Below are 15,667 nucleotides of genomic sequence, written 5' to 3'. Positions count from 1 at the left end.
ACTTCGTAAAATAGAATAAAAATTCTCGAATCCTAAAATATTTTGTATCAAGTAGATGCTAAAAACTTAACAAAATTTTTGCACAAATATTTGTTAACCGAAATTAAACAATGTGCACAGAAAAACTTCTACCTCTAATTTTCTATTCACATGTTTCATACAATTTGTTTAATTCAGATTTCGAGAATTTCGAATCGCGAAGAAAGCGAAAATCTTCGAATCGTCGAAATTCTAACTTTCGAGATCTCCACATTTCGATAAGTTTATCCCAACTTTGGTCGTTGCAACTCGCAAAATTCCCAAATCTTTATCAGCAACTTTTTCAAATTCCCGAGACTCGAAACTTCCCAGTGTTTCGAGAAGTTTCGAAGCCCCATTTCGATCGCACGCAATTAAAAATTATCGAAGCTTCTTCAGATCCTCAGAACTCGAGACTCCCTCGAATTTCGATGGATTTCTCCAACTTACCTCGCGAAACGGAACAACCGAGTAACTGCGATTCGCAAAAATAAGAATAAAAATATAAAACGCCCACGAAGACTCGTATTATACATACATACGTAACATTTTAACTTTCGCTCGGAATGGGGATTACAATGCACGAAGGTAAAACAGGGGATGAAAATGGAGTAATACGGTGAACGAGAGTATGCAAAGGGACACAGAGCGTGGGCGTGAGTGGAAGAAAGACTACTGAAGCAGGGAAAGGGGATGAAAGAGAGAGAGGAAGAGAGATTGGTGTCAAGTGCTCGGCTCTCGCAGATGTTTGGAATCAAGGTTGCCGATTTACACGAGGATCGATAAGCGAGTTCGATCCAGGATGAACGTTGCAGTTGAAAAGACGGAAAATAGCCAAGAAAATTGCCAAACCTATCCAAACGCGAGTGAAACTTCATCAGCGAGGAGCAACGAAGCTCCAAGAGCGACAGAATTTCGGAAATGCGTTTAACACTAGATTTACGGAACCCGTCAATTTGACGGAAGGGTTGTTCCAATTATACGATGGTCACAGATTTAGTTAACTTATAGTAAGACTGTTAATATGATATTGTAAGCGATCTTAGAATAGACGGCGTAAACAGTCAGGCGACAGGCAGCGTCTCCGACTGATTACGCCTAATCCATAACCCATCGATGACAAAACGATGGGTCGAGGGGTGTCGAACCTTCTCGAGCCGAAGGACCAGTCAGTCAAATAAAGACCTTTGATGAAGAAAGTCTTCTGAATCACTAGCCCTATCTCCTCATCCTTCCGCTAGAATATATAATTGCTTCTAGATTAAACTAATCGTTAAAAAGAAAAGGCACGTGGATTCCTTTACCTGCCAATTTTACACGTGTCCTTAGAAATAGGTATACAGATAAGCGAGTTTGATCCAGGACGAACGTTGCAGTTGAAAAGACGGAAAATAGCCAAGAAAATTGCCAAACCTATCCAAACGCGAGTGGAACTTCATCAGCGAGGAGCAACGAAGCTCCAAGAGCGACAGAATTTCGGAAATGCGTTTAACACTAGATTTACGGAACCCGTCAATTTGACGGAAGGGTTGTTCCAATTATACGATGGTCACAGATTTAGTTAACTTATAGTAAGACTGTTAATATGATATTGTAAGCGATCTTAGAATAGACGGCGTAAACAGTCAGGCGACAGGCAGCGTCTCCGACTGATTACGCCTAATCCATAACCCATCGATGACAAAACGATGGGTCGAGGGGTGTCGAACCTTCTCGAGCCGAAGGACCAGTCAGTCAAATAAAGACCTTTGATGAAGAAAGTCTTCTGAATCACTAGCCCTATCTCCTCATCCTTCCGCTAGAATATATAATTGCTTCTAGATTAAACTAATCGTTAAAAAGAAAAGGCACGTGGATTCCTTTACCTGCCAATTTTACACGTGTCCTTAGAAATAGGTATACAGATAAGCGAGTTTGATCCAGGACGAACGTTGCAGTTGAAAAGACGGAAAATAGCCAAGAAAATTGCCAAACCTATCCAAACGCGAGTGGAACTTCATCAGCGAGGAGCAACGAAGCTCCAAGAGCGACAGAATTTCGGAAATGCGTTTAACACTAGATTTACGGAACCCGTCAATTTGACGGAAGGGTTGTTCCAATTATACGATGGTCACAGATTTAGTTAACTTATAGTAAGACTGTTAATATGATATTGTAAGCGATCTTAGAATAGACGGCGTAAACAGTCAGGCGACAGGCAGCGTCTCCGACTGATTACGCCTAATCCATAACCCATCGATGACAAAACGATGGGTCGAGGGGTGTCGAACCTTCTCGAGCCGAAGGACCAGTCAGTCAAATAAAGACCTTTGATGAAGAAAGTCTTCTGAATCACTAGCCCTATCTCCTCATCCTTCCGCTAGAATATATAATTGCTTCTAGATTAAACTAATCGTTAAAAAGAAAAGGCACGTGGATTCCTTTACCTGCCAATTTTACACGTGTCCTTAGAAATAGGTATACAGATAAGCGAGTTTGATCCAGGACGAACGTTGCAGTTGAAAAGACGGAAAATAGCCAAGAAAATTGCCAAACCTATCCAAACGCGAGTGGAACTTCATCAGCGAGGAGCAACGAAGCTCCAAGAGCGACAGAATTTCGGAAATGCGTTTAACACTAGATTTACGGAACCCGTCAATTTGACGGAAGGGTTGTTCCAATTATACGATGGTCACAGATTTAGTTAACTTATAGTAAGACTGTTAATATGATATTGTAAGCGATCTTAGAATAGACGGCGTAAACAGTCAGGCGACAGGCAGCGTCTCCGACTGATTACGCCTAATCCATAACCCATCGATGACAAAACGATGGGTCGAGGGGTGTCGAACCTTCTCGAGCCGAAGGACCAGTCAGTCAAATAAAGACCTTTGATGAAGAAAGTCTTCTGAATCACTAGCCCTATCTCCTCATCCTTCCGCTAGAATATATAATTGCTTCTAGATTAAACTAATCGTTAAAAAGAAAAGGCACGTGGATTCCTTTACCTGCCAATTTTACACGTGTCCTTAGAAATAGGTATACAGATAAGCGAGTTTGATCCAGGACGAACGTTGCAGTTGAAAAGACGGAAAATAGCCAAGAAAATTGCCAAACCTATCCAAACGCGAGTGGAACTTCATCAGCGAGGAGCAACGAAGCTCCAAGAGCGACAGAATTTCGGAAATGCGTTTAACACTAGATTTACGGAACCCGTCAATTTGACGGAAGGGTTGTTCCAATTATACGATGGTCACAGATTTAGTTAACTTATAGTAAGACTGTTAATATGATATTGTAAGCGATCTTAGAATAGACGGCGTAAACAGTCAGGCGACAGGCAGCGTCTCCGACTGATTACGCCTAATCCATAACCCATCGATGACAAAACGATGGGTCGAGGGGTGTCGAACCTTCTCGAGCCGAAGGACCAGTCAGTCAAATAAAGACCTTTGATGAAGAAAGTCTTCTGAATCACTAGCCCTATCTCCTCATCCTTCCGCTAGAATATATAATTGCTTCTAGATTAAACTAATCGTTAAAAAGAAAAGGCACGTGGATTCCTTTACCTGCCAATTTTACACGTGTCCTTAGAAATAGGTATACAGATAAGCGAGTTTGATCCAGGACGAACGTTGCAGTTGAAAAGACGGAAAATAGCCAAGAAAATTGCCAAACCTATCCAAACGCGAGTGGAACTTCATCAGCGAGGAGCAACGAAGCTCCAAGAGCGACAGAATTTCGGAAATGCGTTTAACACTAGATTTACGGAACCCGTCAATTTGACGGAAGGGTTGTTCCAATTATACGATGGTCACAGATTTAGTTAACTTATAGTAAGACTGTTAATATGATATTGTAAGCGATCTTAGAATAGACGGCGTAAACAGTCAGGCGACAGGCAGCGTCTCCGACTGATTACGCCTAATCCATAACCCATCGATGACAAAACGATGGGTCGAGGGGTGTCGAACCTTCTCGAGCCGAAGGACCAGTCAGTCAAATAAAGACCTTTGATGAAGAAAGTCTTCTGAATCACTAGCCCTATCTTCTCATCCTTCCGCTAGAATATATAATTGCTTCTAGATTAAACTAATCGTTAAAAAGAAAAGGCACGTGGATTCCTTTACCTGTCAATTTGACACGTGTCCTTAGAAATAGGTATACAGATAGCGTCCGTAAACCTAGTCTTAATAGAGGCGATATTAATGTAATTTTTATGATACGTTGACAGTGTTAACAAAGTTAATTTCTGTTCATCAGAAATATCGTTAATCGAATTTTCGTGGACGCCATTTTCCGGTCGCCGGACTGTTAACCTGCTTTTGAATATCGACGGATGTTTGGATTCAAGGTTGGCGATTTACACGAGGATCGATAAGCGAGTTCGATCCAGGATGACCATTGCAGCTGAAAAGACGGGAAATAGTTCAAGAAAATTGCCAAACCTATCCAAACTCGAATGAAACTTTATCAGCGAGGAGCAACGAAGCTCCAAGAGCGACAAAATTTCGGAAACGCGTTTAAAAAAGACTAGAACAGCGTCACGATTTGCGTTTCTTTAAATAACCGAAGGTTGACGCTGACTCTCGAGTCTGTGGATCGACAAAGCGTCGACACTCGGTGAAAAATTTTCGGAATCAACGAACGACCCAGATCCAGCCTGTTTAGAGGGAACACGCGCGATCGTAGGTAACGAGCTTTTGAAAATTCCCCGGCAAAGGAGACCCGAGGCACACACCTAGACGGACAAAAGGCTGTACTGCGACGCGGCGCGAAACGCTCGCCAACTTCGCGACGTCGAGCTTCCCGAAATAATCTCGAGCACGAGTAAATAAACGGACGCCGGATATGTCGCATTCGCGGGGAAAGTAGCGCGAGCGTTATGCTTTCACGAAACCACTCCCTTCGAGACTTCAATGGTTCGAACGAAACTTCCACGAATTTCCGCGAATGGAGATTTATCGGGGAACCAGTCCGCGCGCGCTGGCAACTTTGAAAAATAACCCGCCCAAAGAGGAATAGGGGGAGCCTTGCGAGTCGTGGAAAATGTTCTGTCTGCTGCCACGTAGTTTGGCACACAATGACAGTATATTCCATGATTTTTCGCGTTTCTCGAAACCAATGTACATCAATTTTCCTGTCTTTCTTTGGATACTAAATTCCTTGCGGGTGATTAATTTGGAAATAATACAGGGTGTCCCAAAGAAAACGTATACACATTTTAATAACTTATTATTCCTAATTTATTCTTACTGGAATCTGTAATCCATCTGAATATATACTATTTTTATAATCACGCAAAGTGTGTATACATCTTTCTGGGACACCCTGTATTCCTCGTGAGATGAAATGTTTAGGGGTGAAGGACTGACAAGGGAAGTGCAAGTCCTTCGAGTGATTGGTTTAGTTGAAACTTTGCAGATTTGTAGATTTAGTCATGCAGTTCAAGAAATTGTATTAATAAAATTGTATTAATAAATTATGTTAATTATATTAAAAATTGTATTAATAAATTATAAAGGCAACTACTCGATAGTTTTTGAGTTATGATTAAAGCTTTATTATTCTTAACTAGAGATTTCTTCTGAATAGTTATCGATAGTTATCAAGTAGCATTGTGGCCTAACTTATAAATATTCGAAATAAATCTGTAATTAATTATAAATATCTCGAAAACTAGCGAGCAGCTGCCCTTATAATGATATATTTTCTTGATTTATATGACTGAATCTACAAACCTACAAAGTTTCAACTAAATTTAGGATCCAAAGGACTTGCACAATGACAGTATGTTCCATGATTTTTCGCGTTTCTCGAAACCAACGTAGATAAATTCTCCTGTCTTTCCTTGGATACTAAATTCTTTGCGGGTGATTAATCTAGAAATGATATACCTCGTGAGATAAAATGTTTAGTACTGGACTTACAAATTGATTTACAATTGATTCAGTTGAAACTCTGCAGGTTTGTAGATTTAGTGATGCAGTTCAAGAAAATGTACCATTGTTATATTTTTATTTTTATTTTTATTTGTTACCATTAATTTTATACCGCACTGTAATAATTTTCTTGCAATTTTTCCAATGGTTTAATCCCGTATAAATAATAAATAAATAAATAAATAAGGGCAACTACTCGACAGTTTTTAAGATATCTATGATTACAAAGTTTGAACTAAACCTATGACCCAAAGGACTTGCACTCTCCTTGTTAATTGCGAGATCTTGCAAATTCAGAATAATTAGGAAGGACCGAATGAAACGGACAACCATTTCGTTACACTCGTTTCGCATAAGCTCACGAAACCTTGCTGTATCAAATTTGCATACACTGCGTTACTCTGAACAGACATAGAGGATCACCGGAGTGTGCCCTAATCTCGTCACTGTACTCTAACTGAACACCTCTGACCCGGGTACATTCACCTGTTCCAAAGACAAACTCTCATAGTCTGAGCGTGTGTATAATTGTTAAAAGCCCGTATTCAGTCCGGAGCTAAAAATCTCGTTAGTTAAGCCCTGACAGAGGTAGAAATTGAAACGACCCACCCGGTATAATAATGCAGCGGAGAATTCGCGAACAAACAATCGTAGTACACCGCGACTGGTCGAAAGCTGAAGAGACGCGAGGTAGCGTAAGGGAACGGGGGTTAGGGGGGGCTGAGAAGGTCTCGGCATCTGAAAATAATCTTTACGCGGCTGGATACGCCGAGAACGGTCGTGGAAACGCTTGGAAACGCGTGGTGGCTACCGCAAAAGGCAGGACCGGGTGCCTCGCATAGTCGACGCTCGACGTTAGCATAATTCTCTGTTGATAAACAGACGGGCAGAGAGGGCGAGGGATGGAGACGGGGCCCGCTCGGCGCTGGCACTCTGCCATGGCTGGCGAAACGTCTGAACTACGTCTCCGTGATACGGCGCCGCGTCATACGTCGCTGGAAAGACGTGTATGCATAATACATCCCGGCGTGAACGCGCGCGATGCCGCTGGATACACAATGCCATCTGCGATCTGAAAGCGAAAGGTCTGTTAAAACGTGCCTCATTTATGCGGGCCGTAGCCGGAGAGCTTTCTTGTTAGTTCACCTCCTTCTCTTCCTCGTCCTCATCCTCATCCACCTCCGCAGCCGACTCCTCTTTTCGCCTTTCTTTCCCGCGAGGAACGCTGTTAATCGCGTACGAGACCAGCGCCGCGGGCCACCGTCTGCTCTATACTTTAAGAAAGTCGTAAAACACCTCCGGAGAGAGAGAGAGAGGGAGGGAAAGAGCTTTCATCAAACAGTCCGCGAAATTCTGCGCCGGAAACGGTGTCGTTGGAGCCAAGGAGGGCTTTGTTTGCGGAACCCAGACACCCCGGTTCCTTTGGAATATCTCGCGATCGACCACGGGGTAGAATTTGACAACGCGTGCTGAAGAATCGGGCTTTGTGATCCGCTCGGTTTCACCTCACCTTCCTCCCTCTCACTCTCTCTCTCTCTTTCTCTGAAGCGTGGTTCGCGTTTCTTTGTTCCTTGTAGAACGGATCTCGGATTTAGGCGACAGTGGCGAGATCTCGTGATTTATTCCGAGCGACGAGTGTACCAAACGCGGTGAGATACGAGTGTGTGCGCGAAGATATAAAACGAGGAACGTTGAGAATTACACGTGAACGGCGTGGGTGGAACATGGGTCGGAGTGGCAGGCGCGGGTGAAAGGTTGCGGCGGAATTCGTGACGCGAGGCGCGGAACAAAGTAGCGACACGGCGGATTAAGCGGCGAACTACGAGGGCCGGGCAGCCGTGAATGGCCGCGTTCTAATCTAGTTGCACCGGCTCGCGAGCAAAGTTCGAATTAATTAATTATCGCGTACCACGCGGCTCAAAAGCGACGCTCTGCCCCCGGGGCACCGCCGGAAATGCACACAGACGCGTCTTCGAGTCGCGATTACACGCGAGATTGAGCGTGTGTCCGGTTAAGGGGCAAGGTTAATGGACTTTCGAAGTTGAAGCAATTTCGCGACCAGCCCGCCGCTCGTTGATTTTCAAAGCGGTCTTTTAAGACGCTCTATCGAGTTACAGTTGTTTCTTAATAGATTCCTTTGACGGCGAAATTTGCGTTAGGTGTATTAATAGATTTTAAGCGACAGGAATTGCGATTGAGCGAAATTGATGGTCACTGAGGCAACTTGTAAATTTCGTTAATCGCCCGAGCGAATGTAATCGAAGTTTCGGCCGGTGTTAAATCGAAAGACAGAGACGGAGGGTTGAGTTATTAGGCTGCCTGGTTTTAATGGCGAGATTTTGTAGAAGGGGATCGTTTTTGAAAGGGAATCCGAATGGCATTGTTCTCGGGGCCAGGTAGACTAAGTGTGGCTAAGAAAGGGTTTCTACCCTGCCTAAAGCCACACGCTCTAGTTTCCCTTGTCTGAGGGCGCCACGTCTCTCGCATGACACCTCGACAAAAGGCACGATATATTGCGCGAAACTGCTTCTATTTACCCCGCGACATAGGTACGCGAAGAATGAACGAGTCGGGGAAACGTTCCCGTGATAAATGTCTCGGTATAATCTCAATCGCATTTTCCCTATCTTACAACAATGCACATTTCCCTTGATTCAATTCGAGTTCGCTGAACTCGAGAGTAAGAGATAACAGACTGAAATTTAGTTTGAGATAAATGGGAAACATTGAAATACGCTCATCGGTCGAAACTTTAGAATCGTTACACGTTCCAAGGAAATTAAAGATCAAATTAAATCTCGAAAAAATTAAAGATAAAATAAATTATCGGAATATATTTGCCGTTAGATGCGACCAAAATGAAAGCACGTTAGAACGGAGTAGAATTGCAAAAATAGAATTGAGATCAAATTAAATTTCGAGAGGAAAATATTTTAACTAAAATTTCGCTACAGAGATAACGCAAACGGGGTCCGCGTTATTGATTATTCTTGCACAACGAAATAACTCGCTTCCAAAGGAGATGCACCCTCCTAAAAGGGGTTGAAATCGCACCAGGAGGCGCCATAGGCGCAGCTCGGTCTCCAAGCACCCTAAGACGCACTCCATCCGACAAATCCACGAACATAGGGAAAAGGACGTGACTCGCCACGCGTATCTTCATGACGCGTGACGTCAGGGTGTAATCCGGCCGCAACACACAGTCTGACACTCTGTCGCGTCCGTGTCCCAAGCCTAATCTACTAAACACCCTTTCCCTTAACGCCAATTGCCATCGTCGATGCGACACACGAACGAATAACTGGGAACTATACGTAATCGAAATATCCCTACATACGCGAGGTTCCCGGGTTAATTAAAGGATCCACGAACGAGACGCGAGAAAACCATGTTGACCACGACCTGATTAAGGGTTAATAAGCGGCACACGCGACCAAAATTAACAAGCTCGTTACAGAGCGGCCATCAGGTAGCCGCGCAGTTCTCCACGCCACCTAACGCGTGACGTCCATGGACAGACAACATCGACAGAGGGTAAGGGATGAAGGCAAGGGCGGAGAGAGAAGGACGCACAAGTCCACCACGTGCAGGGATCGCAGGCCGTGCGGCGAAATACAACGTGTAGAGAGTGGGGTTGCATGATTATCGACCCCTGCTGCCTCGGCTTTTGTAGCAGGGATGCAGCTGCCCCTTTTACCCCGCCCTAAACCGTTGGGTTTCTCGTCCACGAACTTCAGCCTTCGAGCAGCTAGAGGGACCACGAGTGGTTCTCATACTAGTCCCGTGATGGTTAGAGAGGTCCCTTCTGCGTGTGTGGTTCTTGGTCCTCTTAGAGGGATGAACCTGGTGGCGTTGAACACGCGGTATTACCGAGTCCCGCGGAACACGGGGGATGAAAGCAACTAGGACGGTAAGAGGTAATCAGACGATTCAATTTGGAGCTAATTAGAAGATCCTGCTTGGTCACCTCGCATAATTGTCGATAATATTGATAACATTCGAAGTGTGCATACTCAGCGGTGCACGCCGAGTGTTGCTCACTGCTAGGGCAGGTTTAATTACCTCTAGGAACCAAAGCGACATTAAGGGAACGGGATTAACGATTATACAACTGCTCGTTATCACCGTGCACAGTTCACCGGGATTACGCAACGCTAATTTGTCTGGGAGCACGACTTGGCGACAGCACGAGGTGTGCGATTAAACAGGTATCATGCCGGTGATTCGAGATCGAAGCGATCGTTTACGTAACGTCGCTCGCTGAGGCTTCTCCGGTACCAGCGATCAAACTGGCGTTGAGAGACACTGGCACCCGGGTAATCAAATCGAGGTGGTTCGGGTAAAACCAAGGTGACCGACCTTGACAATTGCAGCGTTACATCGATATTTTATTTTCGGACTGGGAATATCGCTCGACAATGGCGAGACCAGCGCGCCTCGTGATCCTACGTTTCACCAACGTTTGTCGATTCTACGCCTCTTTTCTCTTCCCTCTGACGCCTCTCGCCGGTCAAAGAAATACCGAAAAGACCTGCGTCGGGTCTCCGTTTAGGGGAAAAGGTGCGTGGCAAATCGGAACCGAGGACAGGATCGTCTTTTCAATGGCTGAGTGACTAAACGTCGAATTTCTAGCGCAAATCGGTCAGGATCGTGGGTATCGGCTATCGGAGACCGCCACGCCTGTGGAAAACGGAACGAAAATAGACGGGCCTGTGTTGTACGTAGAACGCCAAGATCCGGTGGTGTCGGGATCTCGAGTTGGAACAACAATCGGTCTCAAATGAAACGCTGACTCACGCGGTCGTGCGGAGTTATTAAGCGGCTAACCGATCGATAGCCAGATGACACGCGACGGGCCGCGATTTTGCAAAACAAGCCGGAAAAGCCGGACAACGGCAGGTACACCGGCCGGCGAGGTAAACGAGACGAAGCCGCAAAGGTCGCCGAGTCAGCGCGGAAACGTGTGGAAATCGGTAACGCGACGCCACGCGGCCGACGCGCGTACCAACTGCTGATGGCTGTCGCGATGGCGTGGTATGCGCTCCACGCGATTCCCGACATTGAAACGGACTCGTTTCTGCAAACCGACGCGATCTCGGATCGGCGCGTAGCTTGCGGTTACGAACGCGGCGTCGGTGTATCCGTCCATTCGTTTCAAATCTAACTTTAATTCGCGTATGCATACATAAATCGATGCGTCGATCGGACCGGTCGCTGGGGCGCGAATTTCGAAAGTGTTCGAAATTTTGTATCCCCTTTTAGATTCAAATTCCTTATGGTGGCTTTTGGTACAATATTTATGAAATGAGAAAAATAACGAGTAAGCCGGAGGATTATTTTACGCAGATATCGAGGTTGGGAATGACTCGAATGACAGATAAGACGCGCAATCGATAGCAAAGGGGCGTTAAATTCGCAAACAAAGGTGGTGCGACTCCCTGGCGGCAGTCCGCGCGAGGAAGAGAAAAGAGAACGATCGATTTTGTTAATTAATCGCTTTAGCCGAGTCGAGGAATTCATCGCGAGGCTTTCTGGTAACGGGCCTCCGCGAGGATCGATCGACCTTGACGCGAAAACCTTTAACACGATGGAGCTCTGCTGAACGTTTCAGCTGGCACGTTTCTAATGTCATTAAGAGAGAAAATGCTCGGTCTTTGTGCAAGCTTACCGTTACCGTAACGACCTAATGTAATCGCGCGAGATTTAGGCGATACTCGGCGAAACCTTGGCCAACTGCTCTGGGGTGTGGGATTATACGTTTGGAACAGGTAGTTCATTTGTTGCTCGCGACTACTACGTACACACGGGCCGTAGAATTTCTATTTAGCAACGCGAGAGTAATGATAAACGACGCTACCGTATTCGCCTGGTTGGCACGCTTAACCTTTCAGCCACGCGAGCCGAGTAAAAGGTAAATAAAAACAAGCACTCACCATAGTCGATGGATTGTTGCTGCTGTGGCGCGAACTGCGACGTACTATTGGCCGGCGTGACTCTGAACCTGAACCGCTCCATTCTTCGCTAACCTCACAAACACCAGCACCAAACAACACCGAACAACCTCTCTCGCACCGTCAGTTACTCTATCCGCACACGGCTTATTTCAAAGGCACGCGAACCGCGCGATAAGTTAGCCGGGGATGTAGCTCAACGACCAAACACCCGCACTTTCGTTTACGACGATTGGCGAACGCGTTCTCCATTCGCCGGTGCGCTGTTACAGGCTTCTGCTGGCCGCGCTGTGACTGTGTACCACTGACAACACACCACGAGGAACAGACAGACGGCCAGACAGGGGTCGAGCGAGAGAGACGACGAGGCAGTCAGTGGAAGGAGGGGGGAACGTAGCAACTGCGAATGATAGAAGGAGGAAAAGAAAGAGCAGAAAATCGGTGATCTCTGTCGCACTCGCCGCTGTCCATACGCAGCAACCGCGCCTCTTGTCTCGTGCCCGGCACGTTTCGTCGAATTCCGACCCAACGTGCAGCGCGTGCTGTTCGCGATAACGTCGCGTCCGATCGCGCGTCAACTCGAAGGGGTATCCGAACAGAGCCGCGTGCAAACGCTGCCAAAGCACGCCACTTTTTCTCTCTCTCTGTCCGTCTCTGTCGCTCCTGTTCTGCCTCTCTCGCGTCCGCGTGAGCAACGACCGCGCTGCGTTTAGGATACCGTCTGCGCTCCACGCGCTGACACAAGGCCTACTCGTGGCTTCGGCCTGATCGGCCGTTTTATATATGTGTGCGATACTCACGCGTGTGTGCACGCCCGTACGCCAGGGGGCCCCTCGATGCGACGCTTCTGCCGGCTGTCGAGCATGGGCGCCACGACGGGGGCACCCACGTGTGCGTGCATCCACACCGGCTTTCCCCAGGACCGTAGCAATCGCGAAACTACCCTCACTGGCCTGCCATTGGCTGTCACTGCACGATGGTAGGAGGAACGTCGTGTTGTACCAGGGATCTGAAAGGGTAGAGGAAATTGCCACGTTTGTTTCTCGTATTGAAAAGGTTTTCGTGTTAGAGGCTTTTATCGTGGGATTGGTTGTTTGCCGCAAGTGGCGATGGGAAAGGGGAGATCGAAGAATGGGCGAAGGCGGTGGTTGGTTATGGAAGAGAAACGCAAGGTGTCGGAGATGTAACGTAGCTTAGGGCAACCAGGTATTCTACCAAGTTCGAATACGAAGAATCAATACTAGCAACGATAATTCGTATTTGCTAATTTGCTCGCGGAGCAATTCGGGAGATTAAGTTCCGAGCAGATAAACAGCGTAGAGAAAACGATAAGGGTATATTGTGTAACTTTTGTCGGTATAGTATCGCGAAGAGTTTTTCATTTTCTTTCTCGTCTTCTCTCTTGTCAGAGCTTCTAAACGCGATAAGAGCGAACTTTGTTCCACGTTTCTTGGCAGCGCTCCAAAATTCCCGTCACTCGAATTATTTCCATTCGACGAATTGGCAGAATTCGATTAACCGCGGCTAACTCGCAATCGTATTGTTAATCTCCAGTATTCCGATGAAACTGCGTTCGTCCTGGTAATTGCACACTCGAAACTTTTGACAAAGTGCGCGCAACAATGAATCACGGAGTTATTGCCACGGACAGTACACGAGTACACCCACGTGTATGCGTGCATCTACGCCGGCTTTTTCCAGGAGCGTATCTCCGCCGCCGCATGCCATCCTCCCTCCCCGGTTTCGCGCCTCGACAACGAATATAACTTCTCCAGCTCTGATTCCGGTGGTCAATGTCCTTGCGAGAACGAGACCACCTCGTTTCCGGCCACCGTATATTTAGAGACGTATTTACAATGCAAATGGCCACGCAGTCGCGGTCTCGTCGCAGAAAAACCGAAAGGGACGTTGGCGCGTGGGTATTGATTATCGCAGAATCTCTTTAAGTGCGCTGAGAAATGCTCAAACGCGTAATTGGCGATCGGATTTTTATCCGAGAGATAAGCAGACGATTATCATCGAGCCTCGATATCGATGCTCGATCAACGTGAGAAGAAAAAGGCACGAATTTTGCCGACAGTCCGTTCGGCCACGCACAATCGTACCTTTCATTGGTCACGTGAGTGCATTTCGCTCATTGCGAACATTGTACGCGTGCATTTGTGTCCAATATTTCAGGGTTACGTTACTGTGCTACGGCGATAACGCAGTTGCAACTGTGTACATACACGATTACTACGTTTTCGTGCACAGTGTGGTGAGTAATCGCGGAACTTCATCGGTTGCCTGTATCCTGTTCTAGGTGGCAGCAGGAAACGGAAACCTTTCCTTCGGGAAAATTCCACCGCGCGTATTGCGTTGCATCTCGGTCCTTGCCAAAGGGTTAGCACGATACACGAGCAAGGCCAGTCTCAAAACGAAATCGAACTTTTCGAAATTCGAACATGGATCTACTCTAACGAATATAGTTATCGCTCGATTCGCTATCGTGAATTAAGGCTCGCTGTTTATACGAAATTACTCGGGTCTTATCAAACGTAATTCGGCCTTTCCTCGTATCGCAATTTAATTACCCATTGAAATATTGCTTCCATTTGACGACGTTTCAACGGAACGATAGCGTAGGCGTTGCTCGTGATAAACGCCCCTCTAAACAGCAAGGTGACGTTCGAGTAAGTTTTTAAAGGTTGTGCACATCGCGAGCGAGTCCGATTGAAGCTCTGAGAAATTCGCTCGGCTACCAACGGGAGGTAAAATCCATCCTGGATTGAAAAAAAGTTTGTCCAACGGCCGATATCCGAGAAGCGATTTTTTTTTTTTCTTTTTTTGAGTCACGTTACCGTTTTTCATGGCAAATGCAGAAAAATGGAAGCGTCGCTAAAGGTGGACTGTGCTTTAAGCGTGCACGTTTTAGTGTATTTTCCTTTCTCGTAGAAATCCCTCTTTCCGTAACGAGGACACGATTTACGAGTTTAAAACCTGACACTGCAAAATATAAGAAGCTCATGACAAGTAGTCGGATATTAACAGCCTGGGAGCCGGCATCATACGTTCGTAAGACATTTTATTTGCAAGAAAAATCGCATTAGCATTTCAAATGCATGGAAATCCTCGACAAAGTGTGCCGCTTTAATGCAAAAGCTACAGCCAAAGCTAGAAGTCCTTGGGGTTCGCGTATTCTCGCGTTCCACTGATAATGCAAATCCATTGTCACGTTCGTTGCTTTTGTTCGGTCTTATGAGATATGTGTGCATGCACACGTATACGTGCAACGTTGACAACACATTTTCAAAAGTGCGAAAAATTCGAGTGCTATATACGGTTTATCGATTTGTCGGTTCGGATACCTTAACTTGTTAATCCTACGTTAAATATCGATCGTACCCTTGCCCTGAGAAATAGTGGAAAGTGTCGGAGTCGTTGAGCAGCGATATCCTGTGATGATAAAACGTACAGTAAAGATGGTAAAAAGATGATTCAGAGGTCAGTGAAACGTCTGCAATTTTCCGGTCTTTGTGCACTTAAGGTCGACAAGCTTTCATTCGACGTGTTGCGATCGAACACGAGAGATTCGAAGGGAGGCACAAACAGGAATTGGCTGGTCGATGCACCTTAGCGTTCAAGGCATCGTGGAACGCAGGGGAAGACGACACATCTGCGCTGTGTGTGAATTTTTTTTCCAAGCCGCCGAGAAAACACATTCCTCTTTCTCTCTCTGTTGCGCTCGACGTTTTACCGAAACAGCTGATCGTTTGCCCTTTTAATTGCATCGCGGCT

The sequence above is a fragment of the Eufriesea mexicana genome, unplaced genomic scaffold (genome assembly GCF_001483705.2).
Source record: "Eufriesea mexicana isolate 0111107269 unplaced genomic scaffold, ASM148370v2 scaffold1653, whole genome shotgun sequence".
NCBI lineage: Eukaryota > Metazoa > Arthropoda > Insecta > Hymenoptera > Apidae > Eufriesea > Eufriesea mexicana.
This window is presented reverse-complemented; position numbering follows the sequence as displayed.